The following is a 23959-nucleotide window of genomic DNA, read 5'->3' on the forward strand; positions in this document are numbered from 1 at the left end:
TTCCCCCTTTAATTTTATTAAACTGCAAAAAAAGAATTATTATCTTTCCCTCTAAGAATATTGGAAAAGCAGGGAAAAATCTGTTCTCACACTCATCTGGATTCTATAGTGAGAGAATCTGCCCATAGTTATCCTTAAGGATATGACATCTTTTCACTTAAATCATGGATGACCTCTTTCTTAAGGATGCTTCACAATTATGTTTTAGGAGCATGTTTGCCTACAATTGTGTTTTAGGAGCCCATCTTTGCCTGTTTTGGCAAACCTGTCAGTTTTTTGCTTCACTTTTATGTGGAGGAGTTTTTAGAGGCCAAAGGACACTTCAAAGGACCTTGACTGTGAGAGAATGAGGAACAAACTAACAAGAAGGAACACGAAGATGGAACTAAGAGACAGAAAAACTGCATGAAGAGGTGGATCGAGATAGAAAAGCAGAGCATGTTATGGTGCATGAACTGTTAGCCTTACCCAATCATACGTGTAGCTTAGGTGTGTGAACACATGGCAAAACCCAATCACTGTAAAGCAAATGGTGTGTGTTTTACTAACTAGCATATATAAAGAAGCCAATAAGCCTAATAAAGGGTCTTCTGTTCATCAGACAGGAGTCCAAGCCTCAATCCCCTCACTTTTATATCTCTGGTACAAGTCTTCCTCTTAGTAGCTTCTTTTAAATGTTGAGTGTAACAGAGTATCTCTAATAGTTTTACCATATTCAAGCAGAACAGAATCAAGCAGGTAGCAGGGAATTCTATGCCAAAACAATTTCACAGGGTGGTAGTGAGTGGCACAGTGACCACATTTCCTCCTAACCCACCAGGAATGCTGCAGTTGCTCCTGTTGCATGGTCTATGTCTTTGAGCACATTCCCTTCTTATTTTCTCTGAAAAACTTACTGGGGGTAGGGGCAGAGGTGGTAGCTCCTAGCCTCTTGTTCTGGACTGTGATTGAAGCTGAGCCATATTGAATGACAAAGTAATTTGCCTACACTCATTTCTGATTAGAAATCATGGTCTTGGCTCTGCTGTTTGCTGAGATTCATTGCCATTATATCTTCTTTTTTTTCCTCTCATTTTGACTTTTTTACTTGTATTCTCACTAGAAGTTCCAGACAACACTGGGGGCCCTGTGTGGTGGTGTGGGTCTTCAAACACCCAGCTGGAGTGGGACCCTTTCCCATGGAGCTTAGAATTGTATGCCCATTTAGTAATGCTGTTGGGTTCATCTTCATACACGTACATAAACATAGCAAGAGACGTTGCCTGTCCAAGAAGCATGCAATGCAAGAAGGTGTACAAACCATGGAGAAACTCAGAAGGAGGTAATGAAATGGCTCAATCCGTTGCAGAAAATAGTACTATTCGTTCCTTTATTATTTTATTTTGAGATATTTCCATTTAATTCCTTCCTTTCAGTGTCTTAAACTGAATTTGGAGTCTATGTCAGGGGATGCCAAATTGTAGTATAGAAAGTGCTAATGGTACTTAAAGACTATTCAGCTTTCTTCCACAAACCTGTACAGTGATATCTGGTCCTTTGTTGCCACCAAAAGCTATTATTATTAAATGGCAAAATAGTTGAGCAAGATTTTAGTATCTGTTATACCAACAAACAGCTTCTCCAGACTAGGCAGTCAAAAACTTCAAACACCATGTTGCCAAGCTACTGGTGAAGTTGTTCCTCTTTTTAAATCAGGATGTCCTTCCAAATACAACAAAAAAAGCTGAGGCAACATGGTATCCTGACAGTAACAGGGTCTATAGCAGCTGTCTGCAGTCCAAGAGCTTTCTGTGTCTTTGTATCCTCACGGCCTGCCACTGCCAACTAAATGGCCAGAATATAACGGGTGGATTTAGGTAGAGAAGAGGGAGCTGAATTTAACTGCCTGTGTAGTAGAGCAGGGAGAATGGTTCCTGTGAGTATTTGCTTCAGTACAAAGATGTCCAGGGTAGGCAAATTTCTCAGTGAAAGCCCTGATGAACATAAACTGTGGCACTTACGAGGAAAAAGTTTTTTAAAAGCCACTGCACTTCCAGTCACTTCCAGTCAGGCAGGCACTGGGAGTTGGTGTGTGTTATAGCTTTGAAGATCCCCTCTTTACTTGAGTATATCCTTGACAGTACTCTGTTCTCAGAAGCTGATCCCATGTAGCCTAGTAAGGGGGATGTTCTGAGGACAGTGCATCTCATTCATCTGAGGGGCATGGTTTAGAAACTGGTGGGAATGGTTGGACGTGATGATCCGGTGGGTATCTTCCAACCTGATGATTCTATGATTCCTCTGCCATCAGTAAGAGACAAAAGTGCTTGCTCCGTTTGGGAGTAGCTTGTGACCTTGCAGTCTCTTCTTGAGCTAGACTGGTTTATGACAAGCACAGAACACTGATACAGTGTCTTATGCAACAGAGTGTGAAATGAACACAAGTTGGGAAAGCATGCATTTAATGTTCACTGTGGTTCACTATCTTCTGAAAAGCTGTTGTTTTCCTCACTAAATAATGTTAATCCGTCTATTTCTGGAATAGCACTAAAGACAAGAAGAGGTTAAAAAAGACTAAATCAGCACAGTGCTGGATTGGTCTGTAATCTCCCCATAAAACATAAACCTCATTTCTCTGACTGGTAGGGGAACTGGAGCTTGGGTGTCTGTCACAGCTCACTGGGTGTGACATTCTGAAACAAAAAGCATCCGCTCCACTCCTGGCAATGATTTTCAAAAACAATTTGCACTTTATCTCTGTGACACAAAGAGATCACACATCAGCCAACACAGTCAGGTATCAGGAATGAATCAATGGCTGGCTTACCTCAAGGTCTGTTCCCTAGTTTTATTGCTGCTGACAGTGAAGCCAGCAGTTAAAGGGCAGCATAAGATGACCAGTTTGCAGACAACACTAACTTTTGCGCACTAGCTGAGCCTACTGAGGCACAGTTTCCTTTAGAGTGATGACAGTATCAAAGAACTTCAAGCATAAACTTGAAAAGAGCTAACTCAGTTTAGTCTGCCTTTTGAAGCCACACAAATGTTTTCTTAAATAGCAGGATAAAAGGCAGCAACAATAAGAATAACAAAGCCAATACTATATACAAATATAGCCAGAAGCAGTGTCTGAAGAAAACTGTGCTTTTTAGCAACTAGAAGCAAAATCCCAACATAAGCACATGAAGTGGGTATAAGACATGTGGTATGGGGATATAGTACCACATTTTCCATCCTCTTTCGGAAAGACCACACATATTGTCTGTAAATGGGAAGCAGCTGGAAAGTAATTTTTATCATCCTGAAATGTATACTGGAAGTCTTTGGAGCAAGATATATTTTGCAAATTAAACTACTTGTGCTGCCAAGTGGGAAGATGCTTAATGTGAAGGGTTCAGTAATTAAAGGATTTCACAATAAAAATAAAAAGATCCATTCTTAGTACATTGTTCTCTGATATGAAAACATAAATACTTGTTAAGGATAATTGAAGACTATCCCTACTAAAAAAACCTCTAGCTGAGTGGCCTTACACTGTTCTATTGAAACCAGCTGTAAATCCACAGATCTATGTCACTTCTCTGCAAAGTCTTCTGTCAGCTCAAGTATGAAATTGTGTCAAAACTCCTGTTATTAAAATCATTCTTTTTCATCATTTCCTGAATTTATAACACTCCATAACTTGTGTTCATCTGTGGGAGCGACACCAAGTATTTGGAAGATTAATTGGGAATAAGATAAAGGATGAAGCTGGTACCGAGCATATTAGAATAAACATTATTAAAAAGATCAGGTGTTCCTAACAAGACACACAGGATAACAAATCTTGAATGCGTAAGAAAGCCATGTTGGACAAACCCTCCTGGGAATGAATGGACTGGAGACATGACTGAAAACAGTCATGCGAGTGTGGGTATGGAACAGACAAAAGACCCTATCCAGTTTGTCTTCTTATTTCGGGAACTGAAGAGTTGTATAAGTCTCCTTGAAAGAAAGCAGCCAGTGTACTTTCTTAATTTGACTTCTGTATGTTGTGCTGATTAAAAGAATATAATTAGAGAAAACTGCAAGGTCTGCATCTCCTTCATTGCCATACTTAGTTTTACTTCCAACTTGTTTTCTAAGTCTCATGCTCTTTTTGCTTCTAAGGATCTAAAATTATTCCGAAATGCTAATCCTAAATAGCCCTGAGCATTAGTGGGGAAAAAAAGTTTATTTCAAATATTAGTCCAAATGTATTCAGTCCCTTGCTGCCATGACTTGAGTGCCTATTTTTAGCCCACCTGTTTTAGATGGATGAATGATGTGTGAATTAGCAGAGCTTTAGTGTTGGCTCTTCGTTACAAACTAGATGAAGAGTGTGTGTCCGGGATGAATAAATAAAAGGAAGTCCTACAAAATCACTCATTTAAAAAAAAAATACCTTGGACAATCGTGCTATATATGAAATAGACTTTTCCCAGTTAGATGTGAGTTGTGTCATTTAAAGCTAAAGGAGAAAGGTGCCTCTGCATGTCCGTGCAGCTGCTTTTCCTAAATATGGAAATGTGAAGTATCTAGGGTTAAAGTGTTTGTCACTTTTCTCCCCACAAACCCATTAGTTGTTTGTCATAACTTGGCTTTAGCAGGAATAGCTATAATATAGTGCTTGCAAACACACAAATAAAATATGTCCATGACTGCAGGTGGAAGAGCCTTAGGGTGATTTGTCAAAGAAGAGTCCAGGCAAGATTTGTGCCTTCCCTGTGGTATAACCCAATGCTAGGCAATCTGAAGCGAATGTGGAATAGTTACGGGTGTTTGTGAAGGTACAGGGACAAAGCTAAGGAGCACCTCAGTGCAGTACTAATAGACATCTCAGCATTGAATGGAAAGGATCTCATCATCCTCTTCCTGCCACTATCAGCTTTGTCCTTCTAGTATTGCACAGAATTTTTACTTTCTCTTCTTCTTTCCCCCGTAATTATTACATTCCCTGTCTTCTGCTTTCTATCCTATTAGCCTCAGATTTGACAGGAAACGTCTGGTGTTATCTGAATATGAGTCAGAAGCCATCCAGAAACACAGCTTGCTTACCATGTTGATAGCCTTGGGCTTTTGCTGAGTTCTTACTACCCACTGTATAAAGCCATTTTTAGAGCACAGTGTGGCTTTAAACAAATATTAGATCTAAAATCTAGGTCACTCTTCTTACTGAAGGGCAGATAAAAGGTTTGTTCATTTCCTAGAGAAAAGTCATTTTTACTGGTTGACTTGATGACTGGAAAAGGAAAATAACTGAAAATAGCATTAGTTTGGATAATTACGCAGTTTGAGTTCAGAAGTGGTTTCTCAGCATTAGCCAATGTGTTGTTTAAATGCTATGGATGACAATGATTAAGGAAAATAACTGATAACCTCTTTAGAGTGCCCTGTATTCTCCTAGGATATAGTGAAGTAGATGCCAATGAGGAGTTACTAATAATTACTGGGTTTTCTGAATGTATGGAAACTGAAAGCAAAACTGGCTGGAGAAAATAGACTTTTAAGTAGATTATAACTAGTTTGGACCATCAGACATGTTTAATTTTACATAAAATTAAATTTCTTGAAAAGTGCAGGTATCTCTCAATAATTTTTCATCTCTGTGCTGAATGGCCAGATTTTCAGCTTTCATTTTTTGTTCGGCATTTTAGTAGTACTCAAGTAATCATTGATTAGTTGTTACCCAATCTTTCGCAGGTACACATATACTTCTATGCACACCAGAGAGGTGTTGAAATCCCCACCCCTGGAAACATTCAATGTCAGGTGGGATGGGGCTCTGAATAATCTGATCTAATTGAATATGTCCCTGCTTATGGACTTATTCTCTAATCCAACCGGGGGGGTTGGACTAGATGGCCTTTGAGGGTCTTTTCCAATGCAAACTATTCTATTATTCTGTGATTTAAACTCTTTATCATGCATATTAACATTACAGGATGGCTTCCATATTGTAAGCTACTTTCTGGAATTTCTGGTTTTAAAATAAACAAAATGAAGTTTCTTTCACCAACACGTCATTGCTGTTGTTGTGCGTGTGTGTTGAACCAACCCGATGGTAAGCAGGTCAGAAATTTTGAAGTGAATCTGTTGCTGAACATCAAGGCCTTCCAACCTAAAACCTTGTAAGACCTCCAAGAAGGTGAAAAAGTACCATTGTTTACAGCATTGAAGAAGATGATACTTCAAACAGAAATCTCACTGTGCAAAGATGAGTGCAATATGCTCTTTTCCAGCACAACTGGAAAAATCCATAAAGCTGTTCTAAGCTTATTCCAAATATCTTCTGGATGACCTTGAGAGTGAAAAAGCAGAAAGTGAGTAGGAGTTCACATGTCAGTGGGAATTTTAAAAAAGCAAGTTAAGCCATGGCCTAGTTGAAAATTCAGTCTGGCATAGCAGAAGCTGCCTTTAGTTCTCTGCACACAGTGCCCCAGAGCTTAATTTTGTTCCTACCTAGGAGAAACTGAGTGTCTCTCTGAGCCCTCAGGATGGGCCTCCCAAAGGGAAATTAGTGCTTGCTTTACAGCACCACAAATGTAAAGCTTGCAAAATGCTCAGTGGATTGCAGTCTGGCCAACAACTTGTTAGAGGAAGAAAAGTAAACCCCATTGAAAAGGTCTCTGTTGCTTAATCCACATTGTAATTAACTTTGCAGAAAAATAGTGACTATAAGAAAAAACATTGCTTTGCAGTACCTCTTATGACCCCCTCAATATTTTTGTAAAGGTTACCATTTTAGTAGTGGGATTAAAATTCACCTAAAATGCCCAAAGTTTCCATAGATTCCCATCCCAGAAGTGAGGAGATTTTGCTCAAAGCATTTGGAATAAAAAGCTTTGTTCCACCATAACTTGAACAATGTCTTTATGGTCAGGAAAGTTAGAATTCACTACACAGCCCTTGAAGGATGTCAGTCAGAAGCCTAGAGTCCCTTTAAAGTCAAAGGAAAGAAAAAGACCTTTTTAGGACATGATTTCTCTCATCCTAAAGTAGATAGGTCATATTAATCATTCCCTAAGAGTACCCATTTCTGTCAATTTTCTTTAAAAGAAGCCCAAAAAGGAGGCATCTGGATCATTGAGAGATCTTTTGTGAGATCAGTCTCACCCAGACTACCTCTGCTTGTCACATAGCTTTGGTGGGTACAATGGTAAATATGTCCAAGGGGAGCTTTAGGATAACAGCACTGAAGACTGTTATTAGTACTGTTATTAGTAGTCTTATGAATACAATTAATGGTTGATTAGTTTGAAAAAAATAGGCGGAATATATCCCTAACACATAATGTAGCATAAAAGATATTAACTGAAAAGTCAAGATTCTTATTTTCATTTACTCTCTCAAATGAGAATACTTGGGTGTGAGGAAAATTAAGAATACTTTTTATGTTGATTTTGATGAAATTGGAAATTGATAAATGGAGAAGGAAAGGAAATGACAAATCAACATTCATGGGTTTTTTTCCAAGAATTTGAATTCACTGTGGTGTTCTAAAAAACCCGTCAAAAGTGTTAAGAAAAAGAAAGAGAAAAGACAAAAGGATAAAACCTGCCTTTGACTACAAAACTGAAGGTTTTTTTCCATTTATACCAATAAGGTCTATTTTTACAGGTAAAATTAATATGAAGATAACTGTTCTTTGGACTTCCTTCTGTACAAAGTGGGTGAATTTATGCTATAACTTTGACAGGAATCTCTCCAAACTTTTAAATTTTGATTATTGAATCTAATACTTTGATTCTGAACCATGATTTTGGCAGAAACAGAAAAATCCAAGCAAACAAATTAAGCCAAAATGCCTTGCCCAAAGTGATCTTTTCACTAAACTAAAACAAAAGCTGCAACCCTTTACCTCACAAACAATCATGAACTACAGCCACAAGTGTAACTATCCTAACTCAGTTTGGCTTGATTTTGAATCCTTCGTACTTGCTTAAGCTTTCCATCATTTGATTTCCTATCTGCTGCCAAGAAAGAGAGAACAAGAATCATGTTTCCACATAAATTCTTCTCTGGAGCCTGTAACATGAGATTTTTAATAAATTACATAAACAGATATTCAAAAAGTAACTTGTCCATAGATTTTTGCTCTGAACCACATGACAATTCTCTTGACCTTTCTGCTTGAAAAATGTTTAACTTTTAGTTTTACAGATCTGCACATGTCCAATAACTCCTGTAGTAAAAGATTACAATTTATTTTTTGGTGTGGAACCTCACTATTTCATTGTGACTCCCAGTTGTGGGAGGACCTGGTCTACATCTTACCCTTGTGGCATGTATGCATTGCTCTTGCACCACCCTTTGTACAGGTAGCATACCCAGGGCACAAACCATGAGGGAACTGCCTGCACAGTATTACTCTCCAACTGGGAGTTTAGTCTGGCTACTTATGGTATCACAAGCATGTTAAAAGTTGTGGTGTGGAGCACATCTCACCCGTAGTCTAGACATAGTCTAATTGAGCTGGATCTTCTATTGTAGGCATGTAGGTCATGTTTTGGATTGCGCTGAAGATCTCTGCATTGAGGTTGCAGAGGCGCTGAAGATGATTGGTGTGAAATGATGGTTACCCAAGGCTGTATTTCAGCTGTATAGTGTGAACAGATAACAGGTTGTGATGAATTTCACATCTCTCAGAGAATTTTTGGTTGTAAAATGATATCTCAGGCACTGGTTAGTAAAATTAGTAGACTGTAAATCACGGAAAATAAATCATTTGTGGGAAGTGTTAAAAGACACAGTTGGAAACAACAGTAATTTATCTGAGGTAGTTGAATTAGTTCATAAATAAGAGAAAAATGTTTGACGTTAATTGATTTTTTTTCCTTTTTGAATATAATTGCGAGAGGAGAGGAGAGGAGAGGAGAGGAGAGGAGAGGAGAGGAGAGGAGAGGAGAGGAGAGGAGAGGAGAGGAGAGGAGAGGAGAGGAGAGGAGAGGAGAGGAGAGGAGAGGAGAGGAGAGGAGAGGAGAGGAGAGGAGAGGAGAGGAGAGGAGAGGAGAGGAGAGGAGAGGAGAGGAGAGGAGAGGAGAGGAGAGGAGAGGAGAGGAGAGGAGAGGAGAGGAGAGGAGAGGAGAGGAGAGGAGAGGAGAGGAGAGGAGAGGAGAGGAGAGGAGAGGAGAGGAGAGGAGAGGAGAGGAGAGGAGAGGAGAGGAGAGGAGAGGAGAGGAGAGGAGAGGAGAGGAGAGGAGAGGAGAGGAGAGGAGAGGAGAGGAGAGGAGAGGAGAGGAGAGGAGAGGAGAGGAGAGGAGAGGAGAGGAGAGGAGAGGAGAGGAGAGGAGAGGAGAGGAGAGGAGAGGAGAGGAGAGGAGAGGAGAGGAGAGGAGAGGAGAGGAGAGGAGAGGAGAGGAGAGGAGAGGAGAGGAGAGGAGAGGAGAGGAGAGGAGAGGAGAGGAGAGGAGAGGAGAGGAGAGGAGAGGAGAGGAGAGGAGAGGAGAGGAGAGGAGGCTTGCTCTGCTGGAAGTTTAACAAGGCAATCCCAACTTAAAGCCACAATTCTTCTGTTTCCAGTTAACTAGTGCTCGTGAATTCACCCTATTTTAATTACAACACAATTAGCTCTTGCTGATAGTGTCTGTGCTGCAAAGCAGGTATGCTTTAAGCTGCACCATGTGGTTTTGTTTGCTGAATTTGAAACCTCTTGGAGCATACCAAAGCACAATGGGCATCCAGATATCCTGCTAGAGGACACTAGGATGCGTGGAGGTATACCGCAGCCAGAATTCATATACAGAATCCTAGAGATATTGCTCTGTGGTATAAGCCCAGACACTGTATAATGTGAAATACAAAATGGAAGTCACACCATTTTGCAACTCAAATTTGGAGAAATGTGCATATTTGTATGTGTATTGAAAATATAATATGATCATATTATTGGCTTTAATTTAATATGACAAGTTATCCTGATGGAAATAGTCTGTAATCTGAGTTACCTCTTGTTTAAGAAAGGACAGACGATTTAATTGATTTCTGTAATGCAAGGAGTTCTCTGACTATCAGGCTGAATTTGAGTGGCAGATCCCAGCTTCTTTCTACTAGTAGGTATTCTTCTGGATTACAATTATTGAAGTAATGAAAAGGTAGATTAGTAAGAAATGCAGTTTCTGGTGCTGGTTTGATAAAGATTACATGCTGTGCTAATCAATTCTAAAATGTATTTTAAAATTTTTGATCCTGTAATTCTTTCTTGTCATCTTCCTGGTTATTCCATTAGTCATTTAAACATTGTCTTTTCAGATAAGATTCACCTAACTTTAGCCATTTAGAAGTTAATAATCTAGTCTAAGTGAGGACTAATGGAGAGTGACAGGAGCTTCTTGAGGGTGTTGTTGTTTATCTTAAAAAAAGGTAACTCAGCTAGATTGAAATGAATTGCCCTCTGAAAGTGAGCTACCCACTTACATCTTAGAGGGAATGTAGCTGTCTAGCTTGAGGTAGACACCCAGCTGCTAGGTAAAGGTAGGTGAATCCTGTCTTTAGAGCAAAAGCTGCTTGGGGAAGAAATTCGGGCCGCAATTTAACGTTTCTAAATTTTCCTCTAGATACTTGTAGGATCTATTTTTTTAAAAAAAAACAAACTTCACCATTCTAAACTAACAATAACAAACCTCCTAAGCCCATACAAACATGTTTGGCTTCTATCAATAATTTTCTGTTGCCATCTTCCCAATCTATATTGTGAATCTTGGAAATGTTGTCTTTTTATGTCTAGATGCCTGAATAAGTCATCAAGAGTTGGAGCAATTTGAGACCTTCTGTAACTACTGAGAAGTCTGTATCTTGAACTTACAATTGTACTGTACAGTCCCGGTGAGCTAGAACTTTCTTATGTTGACGTGCTGAAGTTTATGGTGTACACACCTGATTTCTTAATTGATAATTATTTTTGTGTGAAAGTGAAACTAGTGATATTGCATCAAATTATCACTTCAAGCACCTTCTTATTAAAAGAATTTTTTTTCATTAAAAAATAAAATCATCTAAATATCTCTCCTTCCTCTCCTTTTCCTAAATACAAGATTTTAAAATCTATTGGTTGAAGAATTAGACTTTTCAAGCAGTATGTTGAATATTTTTTTTTTTGCAACAGACTTTCTAGGTTTCTGAGGACATGTTCATCAGCTGCATTAGCCAAGCTGCCTAAGCCATCATTGTCCAAACGCTTTGACTTTACTAATTATTGAACAATAACGAGCTTCTTTTAGGCTGGACATTAGGAAAAATTTTTTCACAGAAAGGATCATTGGACACAGGAACTGGCTGCCCAGGGAGGTGGTTGATTCACCTTCCCTGGAGGTGTTTAAAGGATGGGTAGATGAGATGCTGAGAGGCATGGTTTAGTGTTTGATAGGAATGGTTGGTCTCCATGATCCAGTGGGTCTTTTCCAACCTGATGATTTTATGATTCTATGGTTCTTTCTGGAACAGATTTTCTTCATTCACTATGTTTAGGCAGAACACAGCCATTTTTCTCTGCCTCAGAGACCTGAAAGATTTGCAGAGAAACAGGAAATCTGCTTCCAAAATGTGATGTCTACAAGAATGATAGTTAAAAATTGTGGTTTATATCTGACTGTCTTAGAGGAATCTGTCTTTACTCCAGAGTTACGAAGATACTGTTCTGCTACATTGTGTTTACAGCTGTTTACTCATTATTGTTTCAGGACTGCTTTCTTCTAGATTCTGCAAATAAGAATTAGTAATTAACAAATAATCTTCCCTTAAAATGATGCTGATTTTGTGCATTGAAACATTTGCTTTGCAAAAAAGTTTTTGTTCCTCAATAGCAAAAGACTTACTGCTTAGTTACTTCTTTTTTGTTTTGCAGAGGGAATCATTTCATCCTTCCTTAAACAAAAACCTCTGCTGGAGCAAGAAACAACTACTGAAGCCAAGAGTAGATAAAAATAAACATATTTATATCAGTCATGATGATCTACTATAGTCCACCAATATATTCTTGTTTGCTACTAACTGCTTGTAGGCAGTCAGAGGCTATGCTTGGTGAGGTTCTTACCCAGTGCTTCCAAGGACCTGCAGGCAGGGCTAGCTGAAGGAGCACTATCACACCTCTGTGGAGAGCTGGGGAGAACCTGTGGGATGGGTATTCATTCTTTGACGATGCTTCTATTCTAAGGAGCTATGCCTTCCAAACCTGAGACCATAAGGTCTTTCTAAAAGACTTCATTAAGGCACTCAAGCAACAAAATTGGGTTTGGATATTAGAATAGAATAAAACAGATGATTTCAGTTGTAAGGGACATACTCTGACTATCTAGTCCAATTTTCTGACTACTTCTGGGATGATAAAGTTAAAGCATGTTGTTAAGGACATTTTCCAAGTCCCTCTTAAACACTGATAGTAATGGGGTATCAACCACCTCTCTAGGAGGCCTGTTCCAGTGTTTGACCACCCTCTTGGTAAAGAAATGCTTTCTAATGTCCAGTCTAAACCTCCCCTGATGTAGCTTTGAGCCATTCCCATGAATCCTATCTCTGGATACCAGTGAGAAGAGATCAGCACTTCCCTCCCCAAATCCCCTCCCCAGAAAGCTGTAGAAAGCAATGAGGTTGCCAGTCAAGCTACTTTTCTCCAAAATAGATGAACCCACAGTGCTTAGCCACCCCTCATAAGACTTTCCTTCCAGCCCTTTCACCAGCTTTGTTGCCCTCCTCTGGACGCATTCAGAGACCTTCAAATCCTTAAATTTTGAGGCCCAGAACTGCACACAATATTAAAGTTGAGGCCACACCAATGCTAAATACAGTGGGATAATCGTCTCTTTTAACCTGCTGGTTATGCTGGGTTTGATGCACCTCTGGATGCAGTTTGCCCTATTAGATGCCAGGGCACTGCTGACTCATACTGAGCCCACTGTTAACCAGCACCCCTAATCTCTTTTCTGCAGGGCTGCTCTCCAGCCCCTCCTCACTTAGTCTTTACTTGTACACAGAGTTATTCCATCCCAGATATAGAATCCAGCATTTATTCTTGTTACATTTTATCCCATTACATTTCATCCAAATAATTCAACCCAATACTCCAGTCTAACTAGATCCCTCTGCCAGGTCTCTTGTTCCTCAAGCAAGTCAACAGCATCTCCTAGTTTGGTATCATCAGTAAACTTGCTCAACTCCTGCATCCTGATCATTGATAAATATATTGAACAGAATTGGCTGCAGAATTGAATCCTGAGGAACACCACTGGAGACCAATCACCAGCCAGGTGTAGCCCCTTTCACTACAATGCTTTGAGTGCTCTGATCCAGCCAGCTCTTCATGCAGTGCACCGTGAATCCTCTTGTCTCATAGTTGGAGAACGTTTCCAGAAGGGAGGGACAGTATCAAAAACATTACCATAGTCCAGAAAAAGCTACATCCACCTCCTTCCCCTCATGCACTGGATGGATAACCATATCAAATTAGGATATCAAATTATTTAAACAGGACTCTACCTTTGTGAACCTGTTTGACTGGGCCTGACGACTGCATTGTTATTAAAATGCCTTTCAATGATACCCTATGTAATCTTCTTCATATTTTTTCTAGGATCTCAGGTTAGACTAAAAGGTCTGTAGTTCCTTGGGTCTTCCCTCATGCCTTTTTTTGTAGTCTGGAATTACATTGGCTAGCTTCCAGTCAGCAGGGACCTCTCCAGACTCCCAAGGTCTTTGGTATATGATCTAGAGGAATCCACTAGTTCCTTCAATATTCTGGGATGACGTGCATCAGGCCCCATTGAGTTGTAAGCATTTAGCTGATAGAGCTAGCCCCTTATAATTTCAGTGTCCACAAATGGAAGAATCATTATTCCCACACTCATGGTCCTGAGTCCACTCATGGATTCAGGGAACTGGGCAGCCCAAGCACTATCAGACTTCACTAAAACCTGTGACAAAAATACATTGAATGCCTCTGCTTTTTCTTAGTCCTTATTAGTCAGATGACCATCTTCAACAAGTATCAGTGCAACGTTTTCTTTAGACTTCCTCTTGCAATTAATGTGCTTAAAAAAAACCTTTTTATTGTCAAGTACAGCACTGGCCAGTTTCAACTGTAATAGGGCTTTGGCCTTTCATGTCCTCTTCCTGCATATATGAACCATGGCTCTGTAATCTTTCTGCAAAGCATGACCTTACTTCCAGAGATCACAGAGTTTCTTTCTATCTCTTGAGCTCTGCAAGGATTTCCCTGTTCAGCCAAGCTGGTCTTCTGCTGCACTTGCTGGGCTTACAACGCAGTAGGATTGCCTGCTCCTGCACTTCTAGAAGTTTGTTCTTAAAGACTGGCTAGCATTCATGGAGTCCTAAGACCTCAAAAGCAGATTACCAGAGTTTTCTGCTAAATAGCTCCGTGAATAGCTCGAAGTTGGCACTCCGGAAGTCTAGGGTAACAAGATCTGTCCCAGATCCCTTATTCAGCTATTTTCTACTCCTATAGCTTCTCAGTCTGACTTCTAATTTTCCCTGGCAGATAAAATTCTGTTTTCTACAGGACCATGAATGTTGTGGTTGAATATTTCAGCATCTACCTTCCATTCAGATTTGAAGGGATCCAGCAACATGGCCCTTTATAATGTGAATCCCCTCAAGGGATTAATCTGCTAGCTGTCCTCATGACATATCCAAAGTAAAACAACAAGAAGTGACTCTTCATAAACGGCAGTCGCAACAACTTATCACTACAAATTACTTCCAGTGCTAGAGTTTAGTGGCAAAGGCACTTTCCCAAGGTATGTTTAAATCTTGGACTGGACATCTCCTCCGTCTAATGAAGTTCAAAGGTACAATTCTTCCTTTTGAAGGGGTGGCCTTTGCCATCAGGTTTCATTAACTTTTGGATAGGGCATGTCTTGTTGAGAAAATGTTACAGACAAGGCTCTGGAAGAGGATCCTCATGTTTTAAAGTCAACGGCCATTAATTAGGCAAAACCAACCAAATGAAACAACGTAGGATCAAAATCTAACACCGAGTCAGAACCCTAGACATTTTACCATAGAAGCTTTTGTTCTATCTCTTTTTTCTTTTACACAAACTTGTAGATTCAGCAGAAGGACTGGGTAGCATTTCCCTCAACACAATTCATTTTATGTTGATTTACTGTTGAGTGACTGAAGTATTCTAAAGGAAAATGTGCTTTTGAGGGCTCCTGGATGCATGTCTCAGCCATTTGATTATTAAAAACATATGGAAGGAACAAAAGGTCCTTACTATCAGGAGAGGTTTTTGAGTCCTGGATCCCAAAAGATGACAGCACCTCTCTTAAAGCCCTGGCTCAATCAATTAAAATGTAGCCAAGCACCTAACTGTTAGACACTACCCTCTAAAATACATAAGCAGCAAATCCTTACTGAACGTAGCTCTTAAACACTGGTTCCAAAAAACTAATCCATGTGGGATGATGTAAAGATGTCAGTAACATTATAGACCATGGTGAGCCTCTGGCCACATGGCCCAATCCAACCTCAGGGCCTCAGAGACCAGATTTAAAAATGCAGTGTTTTTCTCTTGGAGTTTTCCACATGAATGACACCTTTTCACAATGAGTTTTTAAAATGCTGCTTTCTGTAATCACAATCTGAAAATATTTAATGAAAAGAAGAAGAATAACAGTTTTAAAGTGGAGAAAACATTTGACATGATCTGGATGTTGTAGAAATATAAATCCATTTTGACTGCAAACAAATTGATATGGATGAAGCCAGGAGGTGGAAAACCCATGTTCTTCATAATACCTGCCACAAAGTTCCTGACAGAAAAAAAGACTGAAAGCAACAGTTTGTTAAAGCTAAAGCTGCCTTCAGAAAGCAGCTATATGTATTTGCTATATGTAAAAATAGTTTGTTTGGCCTATTTTTTAATTTAAATTTTTCTGATAGTCTCATACAGCGCTGCACAAATGAAATCTGGACAGTAAAATCACTCTTGAATAATATGTTTAAGCACATCATATTGGACTGTTCGTTGTCCTTGATTCCGTGTTCATTCATGAACTGCAAAGTTAAAATTGATTTACACAGGAAATATGTCATCCATTCACCTGAACCCAGAAAAAGCTTATGCATGTTGTGAGTAATATAAGCACATGAATCTCTGAGATGAGCTAATGATCCCATATACTGCAATTATTTTTTTCAGGCACATCAGTACTACTAGTACTTTTGAGCAGCATTTGTACTTCTGAGGTTGAGGCTGACTGAAGCTGTTTCTGAAATGACATCATCCTAACTCTGACTGGCCAGTACAGACTGACATTTTAAAGCAATATTGTTTAAAAGAAGAGCAGTACAATGATAAGAGAATTTGCCGAGTTAAAGGTTTATAAAAATAGACTGCAATTCAGATACGAGTGAGTGGATAATATGTGAAGGATGAATATGACTTATGAAAATACGATCTGCAGGTATTTGCCATCATTTATTGTGCTCTTGCTGAAAATCCTAAAATTATTTACCTTTTCTAACCTTGCGTATTGAAAGGATATTTTTCTATTCTGCTCTTTGTCACAAATGTCATATCTTATAGAAGCACGTCTGGGTAGAATGTCATCTGCCCTCTTTCCCATCACTGCACTTGTTTGTGCTAAATTGCCCACACAGAAGCACTTCCCCTCCTTCTTTCACAAATTGAAACATAAATAACGTAAATAGCCTTCTCACACAGGCTGTGTGAAACAAACACATGGTGTCAGTGCGGGGATTTTTATACTAAGTAACCCTAAAACTATTTTTTTCCTTTAGCTGATGATAAATGGGTGACCTCAGCCATGTAGACCCTCTAGTTTTATTTCCCAAAGTAGTTACAGGCTTGAGCTTTTAGATACATTTTTCCATATGCCAATCCAGCTATGTATACACTTGTAGAGCACCACAAAGGTTAATATAAATAAACCTGTGAGACTTTTGATGGGGATTTGATTTCGATTGTATTGTTAGGATCTGCTGTTAAACAAGGCCTCCTGTTTTAGCAGCTTGGCTAAAATACTTTCAGGTGAAATAGTTCAAGAATCCCATAGCTTATACTTAGTAAGATTTAATTATTTTGTCACTTATCTCATTCACATTATTGCTCCCCCTGCACTTACTGTATCCAAAGGAGCAATGCAAGTATTGAATTACAAAAAATAAGTCCAGTGTAGAAATATGGGTAATATACACAAGGTCGAAAAACAGGCAAGAGTAATTTGCAGCAGCTAAATTGCTTGATGTAATACTTTGGCTTGATGGTCTTTAAAAGGAGGCTTTACATAAGTCAAAGGTCTTTGGAGTAATATGCAAATCAAATCCTACCACTCTTCTAAATCCTTTTAATCCAGTCGTTAATCTCAATAATGACCTAGTTTTTGGAACCTTCACTGTGTTCAGTCACTTAATCACATTACCTAGTTTGCCCTTTGCAAACTTTCAGAGAAGAAATACATGTATGTAAATAGCATCCTACTGAAATGTGATTGAAGCCCTCGTGAGGCAAGGGCAGTTTTATAGAAGTCTCCTAGCACCCACAGAACTCTCATGTAGCCTCCCTTTAACACAACACTACAATTTTTAACAGGCAGTAGAGCTGTGCATAATAAAAGGGAAGAAAAAAGTGGGTGCTAAATTCATATACTTAGCTGGTGATTTTCAGATTAGCACCAAAGTGAAGAATGAGCAGCCATTATTTATTTTTCTCAGTGTCAGTTGCTGTATGATAACTGATGTAACTGTTTTTCTCCAAAAATAAATAATGGAAAAAAATCCCCAGAGTCATCTGTTTTGAAGTTGCAGAAGAAGAAAATTATCAACCATGAAAACATGCAGATTCTCTTACAGACAGTAAGAACTGATTTTGGTTTAGTGGAAAACACTTTATTAATGTCAGACTTTGCCAACAAAAGAAGGCATAAACTGGCTAAACCACAGCATGTAAAGAACTAAAGTGTTCTCTGATACCAAACGCAGATGAACATTAAAGCCTGAACTTCACTTACAGCGATTGCTTGCTTGGCTGATAGGCTCTGTACTTTGTGTTTGGGGAAGCATGTCAGAAGAGTTTTACATAAGACGATGATGCACGTTCTGTGTAACTCCACCATAATCCCATACCTGCCTGATTGTCATATATTTGTCAAAATTGTTAAGCTTATTTTAAGATCAACTGGTGGAAGAGTGGGTAGGGGGTTGTTTATTTTATTTTATTTTATTTTATTTTATTTTATTTTATTTTATTTTATTTTATTTTATTTTAATTACATTTCATCTTAATTTACTTTTGAAAGAAATTTCTTAAGCTAATCATATTAATAAACCCCCAAAACAACAGAACAATGCTCTTCTGTCTCTGATCTTTCATAGCCATCCTGCACTGAAATTAAACAGTGGGTTTAGATGTTATGCCTTGCAGAAAACACCAGAGAATAAAAAAAAGAACTGCACCGCCATGAACTGGGTATAAAACCCAACAGTAATGTATTCATCCTTCATATTGAGTCACAAAGGTTAAAAGCATTTGTTAGTTCTCTGAAGTCTAAAAGATAAAATGCATGCTCTACTAACTAGACAGAGCTCTGAATTGAATTTATCACTACTAGGAGTCTCTGTTTTGTTTTTTATTTTTTATCCAGTGAAAGTAAAAGAAAGCCAAAAATTAACAAACATAAAATACCTGTTCACATTACTGTTGATAACCTGAATGATGTAAGGAAGCCAAGAGTTTTCTATACAAATGTAATATGGCTCTATGAAAATTATGTTAAAATAAAATGAAAATCCTCATTTAGATTTTCAGAATTTTGTGGAAATAATATATTTTTCCATTACATTGCATGGCCTGGCACAAACCCCTCACAAAAATGATAGGATCTTCCAGCAAATTAACATATTTCGTAGGACTTTTCTATAAAGAATCATTTCTTCCGCTCATAAAATCCCATCTTATTGTATGTCTGTTTAGCCTTTATATTATTGCAAAATATTTGTTTATATGTAATGAGTTTCTACATGTAATCACTTAAATGAATAGTTATGAAGTTTTGTATGTCCTTGCTTTGCCTTTCATTTTAAGGCCTGTTGCAGTGCTTAACCACCCTCATCCTGAAGAGGTTTCCTTCCATAACTCAACTGTAATTTTCTTTGTTGGGACTTTGCACTGTTGCCCCCTGTGTGTGTCCAAAATTGTCAGTGGGGAATACAGGCAGATCTTGAAGGCGATCTAGCACATGTGAATGGCAGCTAGCTTTTTGTATTTCCTCTTTTTCTCCACTGAAACGCAAGGAGATTCAGGTGACTGTTATTCCAATGATAGCACTTCACTGCAGTACATGAATCTGCCTTCATAATTGTTCTTATAGGCTAAAATAAGAGAACTACATGTAGGAATTCTGTCACTTGCTGCATGTCATATTTCTTAGGCTTTGTATTTGAAAAAATCTTAGTCATTGTGCTGTACCCATTGTAATGGCTTTATATTGGTTTATTTTGCAGAGGCTCTTTTTTATTTTACCTCAGCCATATTTCATAACCCCTTAATTAAACTATGAAACTATTGACTCTTCTTTCTAATGAATGCTTTTTGGGCTTTAAAGATTTTTTTAGAGTTCTTCATTCAATTCTGTCTTAAAATGGTAGCACTTGTGGATGATCCCTTTAAAATAACAGTAAAAGACAAAAATTGCTCTGCTAAATAACATAACATGCTACTGGCAAAACAATACTGCACACTACTGTGTGCACACCCCCACCATGTGAATCCATCAAATGCATTTGCATTTCCACACATGATATGGTAAGTCACCTTCAGATTCAACTGACTAAAAGGCACCTTAAAATGAGGTTGAATGTTGCCATGTTTAATTATTTTGTTAACCAAGCGTAACAGTCGAGTCCAAGTTACCCCAATTCTGACCTTATTGACATTGCTGAGCACTTGATTTTCCTTGTTTATCATAGAAGCAATGGTCTGAAAGAGACCTCAGGGTCACTTAGTCTTTCTCAACATGCACTCCTGTTGAAAGAGGCTCATGCCTATGTCAATTCTAATGGGCAGCAAAAACAGGGAATAGTTTTGGTCCTTTTGCTAACATCCATCGAAACTATGGCAACACATCTTTTCCCACAGTGCAGCAGGTATTTATGAATGGAGATGTTTCTGGCAGAAGAAGAAAAGGCTGGTTAACAGTGGAGTGGAATCAGTCTGCTGTGAATCAATAACCTGAAACCCAGTGCTATATGATTCTGATGCAATTTGCTGGAGCAAGAAATCTGTGTTGGTTCATAATTCAGACAGATATGATTCAGATGTGGAAAGAAAAGAAATGGGGGTAGAAGGGATCAATACTGGGAAGTCTTATCTATAGCTGACGTTTGAAAGCTCTGATGACTGAGATTTCTGTAACTTGAAACATTAATCTTCATGATGTGCAGAGGTTGAAAAGATGAAAAAGAAACACTAAATAACAGAATGAAACCTCATAACAATTTTATCAGGTACAGATTTCACTGCAGTCATATAAAAACTGAAAGGACACACATAAATATGTGCAGACTTTCAATACATAAGGCCTTCATGAGTATATGCTCATATTGTTCAGAAAGGTTTTTTCCTTGGTCAGCAAAGTAACAGCTGAGGGAACCAGAAAAGAAAGCAAAAAAAACCCAGTTATCAGGAACATTCTTCTGAAAAGCCAATTATGGAGATATTTGTTGTTCCACCAGCATTGAGAAGACACGTTCAGCAGTTTGACCCGAAATATTTTTCTGTTAATGCAGACTTTACACAAACTGAAAAAACTATAATTTCTTGTGCTGTTTGGAATTCAGCACAGAACGAGCTTTAATGAAGCAGCCATTTATTCAAGCAGTGGTGAGAGCCATTGTGGTTTAAGACAGAGGCAAGGTTAATATATTCAAAATAACAAACTAATTTAAAGCATAACAAGACAGCAGCCCTAAATTTGTAATTATTTCATGCCCTTTCTAGGTTGAAAGCCATTCATTTGCTGGAAGGAAAAGAGAAAAATAAATGTTGGCTAATCTGAACTGTCATTTGTTTGATTCAGTTTTGGTTGCATCAGGATTGTCTGGGTTGTATGTGCACAATTTTCCACTTTTGGTTAGTGTTCCTCCATCCTCTGGATATCAACTATGAATCACAGAATAATTGTGACAAAGTTTTTTTTTTGTTTGAATGCCCATTATACTTCCATTTTGTCTAATCTATACCTTAATCAAATAAATCCCACTGGAAGTTATCCAAGGGACAGAGCTAAAGCAAATGACAGTAAATCAAGAAATTATTTTCCTGACATATAAAGTTTTAACCTTTGTCGGACAAGCATTTAGTCTGTATTGAAGAAGAAATGTAGCAAAAGAGAAGACAAGGCTATCTGAGCAGCTCTGATGACAAAAGCATCTCCTTTACTGCCTTCAGAGTCCAGCATCAACCCTGGAGACAGGCTTACGCATTGCAATTAAGAGGTCACAGCTCATTAGGACTTAAACCTCAGATGGTGTCATGGGAGTAAAATTAATATTTGTATGCTGCTGTCTACAGGTTCTGTTCCTCAGTTGCAACGAGTGTGCCGCTGGAGGTATAAAGTTGCAGACCAAGTATAAAGTTACAAACACTGAGTGTGTGCCTTTTGATTCTCACAAAAACACAAAATGGTCTCCTAGTTTGCAAAAGCATCATGGACCTGTAGCCATGACCCTGCAGGTGCCTGTGGGATGATTTCATGTATGTATGTGCATGTAAGCAAGTAATAGAAGGTCACATTTCCCAAAAGAGGACTTATAGTTCTGAGCTAAAAATTTGCCATCATAAATTAAACCTACGGCTAATAAGATCTTCAAATGGGGGAGGACAGGAGACGGCTCGAAAGTTTGTGTTAATCACAGAAGTAAATATAGAAATATTGAAATATCACTGAACATTGGAGCTGGATGGTAAAAATCTGTTCTGCCACTGCTAAGTATCCTTATCCCTGAGATAAGGATATTTTCCCAGGATCCCTGGGACATAAATGTTGCACCATATGAACAAAGCCTTGAAGTAGTCTCCATTGTGCCAAACACCATACAAGCACTCACAAAAAAAAAGTTTCTGAAAGAAGTTTCCATGCAAGTTGTGTTGTTGACTCCTCCTCCCAGAAAGGACATTGATGCAAAAAGATTTAGAATGAGATTCATTTCACTGGACCTTAGACATCTACAGTGCAGATCCTGTGTATAGTCCCCTAAGGTTCCTTTCATACAACAGTGCAGGGAGTAGACATTTTATGTCATGATCAGTCTTGGATGTCTACTTTGGGATGAGAAAAATTACTCTCTAGCAATGCTTACTTCTCTCCATGAACCTGGCAACTGTGCTGTACACTTCGGCAGACGAATCCTCAGCCTTGTTGCCTTCTCCTTCCCTTGCATAGACAAGTTAAGGCAAATACAATCTGCTGTTAAAATTGATTTCCAAATTTCTGTTTGGAGAGTCTACAGAAGACTGTCACCCAATCTGTGTCGCTAAATAAAAGCCCCTTAGATTAAATGTTTAAATTTATTTCTTGGGCAGCAAGGCATCCAGTAAGTATTATGCAGGTGCTTTTGCCCCCACTGTAACCTTGCTTTAGGCTGCCTGCCTTTGGCCAGGAGAGCAGGAGGCTTTGCCTGCACAGCAGTTGCACCTTGGAGCCTGAAAACTTAATGTAACTTTCCTGTGCTGTCAGGTCACTAAGTTTCTTCTGGGCTAGCACTAGCCTATCAAACCCACATTCTTTTCTTGAAATAACTTACTTCACACAGGGAAATAAATCACAAATTTGCAATACCTTCTCCTGTACCCAGCCCAAGATACCTACCTATAATCATTTAAATGCCCCTCATATTTATTTTGATTATATACAACAAATAAGAAAACAAAATTGATTTAAAAAATGGGCATTAACCAATATGTAAGAAACTAGTTAGAGAATACAGCTGACTGTGTTTTGAGTGTTTTTTTTAAAATATAGACACAAGTATGAAAAGGCATAAAATATTAAATAAATCTGGATCAAAAATGTTTATTATGTACTTGAGCATATACATGCCTAAATTTAGTCATAACATGAGAAGAGGTAATCCATGTATATACAACAGGATGCCTGACTAAATTGTAGATTCCTCAAGGACAGAACAGAATAGAAACTCTGCAATGGTGCCATTCATAACCTGACAACAATACAGGAAAGCTGGAAAGTTATTCAACAGAAAAAAAAAATTATGACATTTAAATTAATTCATTATTTTTGTATTGAACTGAGTGAGGAAAAAAATTAAGTTAATTATTACTTCTCACAGTTGTGTTTCTGTGCTGCTATACAGTGTCCCAAACACGTTTCTTTGTAAGCTTTAAAAGAGCCCAGGCTTGCTTACCACTATCAGGCTCAATTCCAATATGTAGCAGGGAAATAAAAGATATTAAAAATAGAACAAAATGACCAGGACTACAGACTGGTGTTCTCAGTGTGGCAGCGTTTGCTTTGACCTTTCTGATGATGTTATGATGTCACTACTCTGCAGCTTTGACCTATTTTCTGCATTGCTTCCACTGGGCTAGATTTGATGGAAATAAACATCTTACATAACAGTCCGGCTGTGCACTCAGCTTTTTTTCTTGTTTTGCTTGGTTTGTTGGCTTTGTTTTTTTTTTCCTGAAGGAGATTTTCCTAGCATGAATTCTGCACATACAATTAACCTTTGGTAAATTTCATCTTCAAAATCTGTTAGGATTTATAAGAAGATTAAGAGACAAAGCTGATGTGCTTCATCACCCTTCCCTGTAATCACACAGCTTTGCACTCAGAAAGAAAGCAAGTGGCAGGTTAAAATTGCAAAAATTCCCTTGAAAGGAGAACTAAAATAGAAGACTGTGAATGTGATACTTTGTACTACTGGGATTATTTAAACCAAACCCTTTCAGGAAAGGGCAAAGATCAGA

This window comes from Phaenicophaeus curvirostris, chromosome 1 (assembly GCF_032191515.1).
Source record: "Phaenicophaeus curvirostris isolate KB17595 chromosome 1, BPBGC_Pcur_1.0, whole genome shotgun sequence".
Taxonomy (NCBI): domain Eukaryota; kingdom Metazoa; phylum Chordata; class Aves; order Cuculiformes; family Cuculidae; genus Phaenicophaeus; species Phaenicophaeus curvirostris.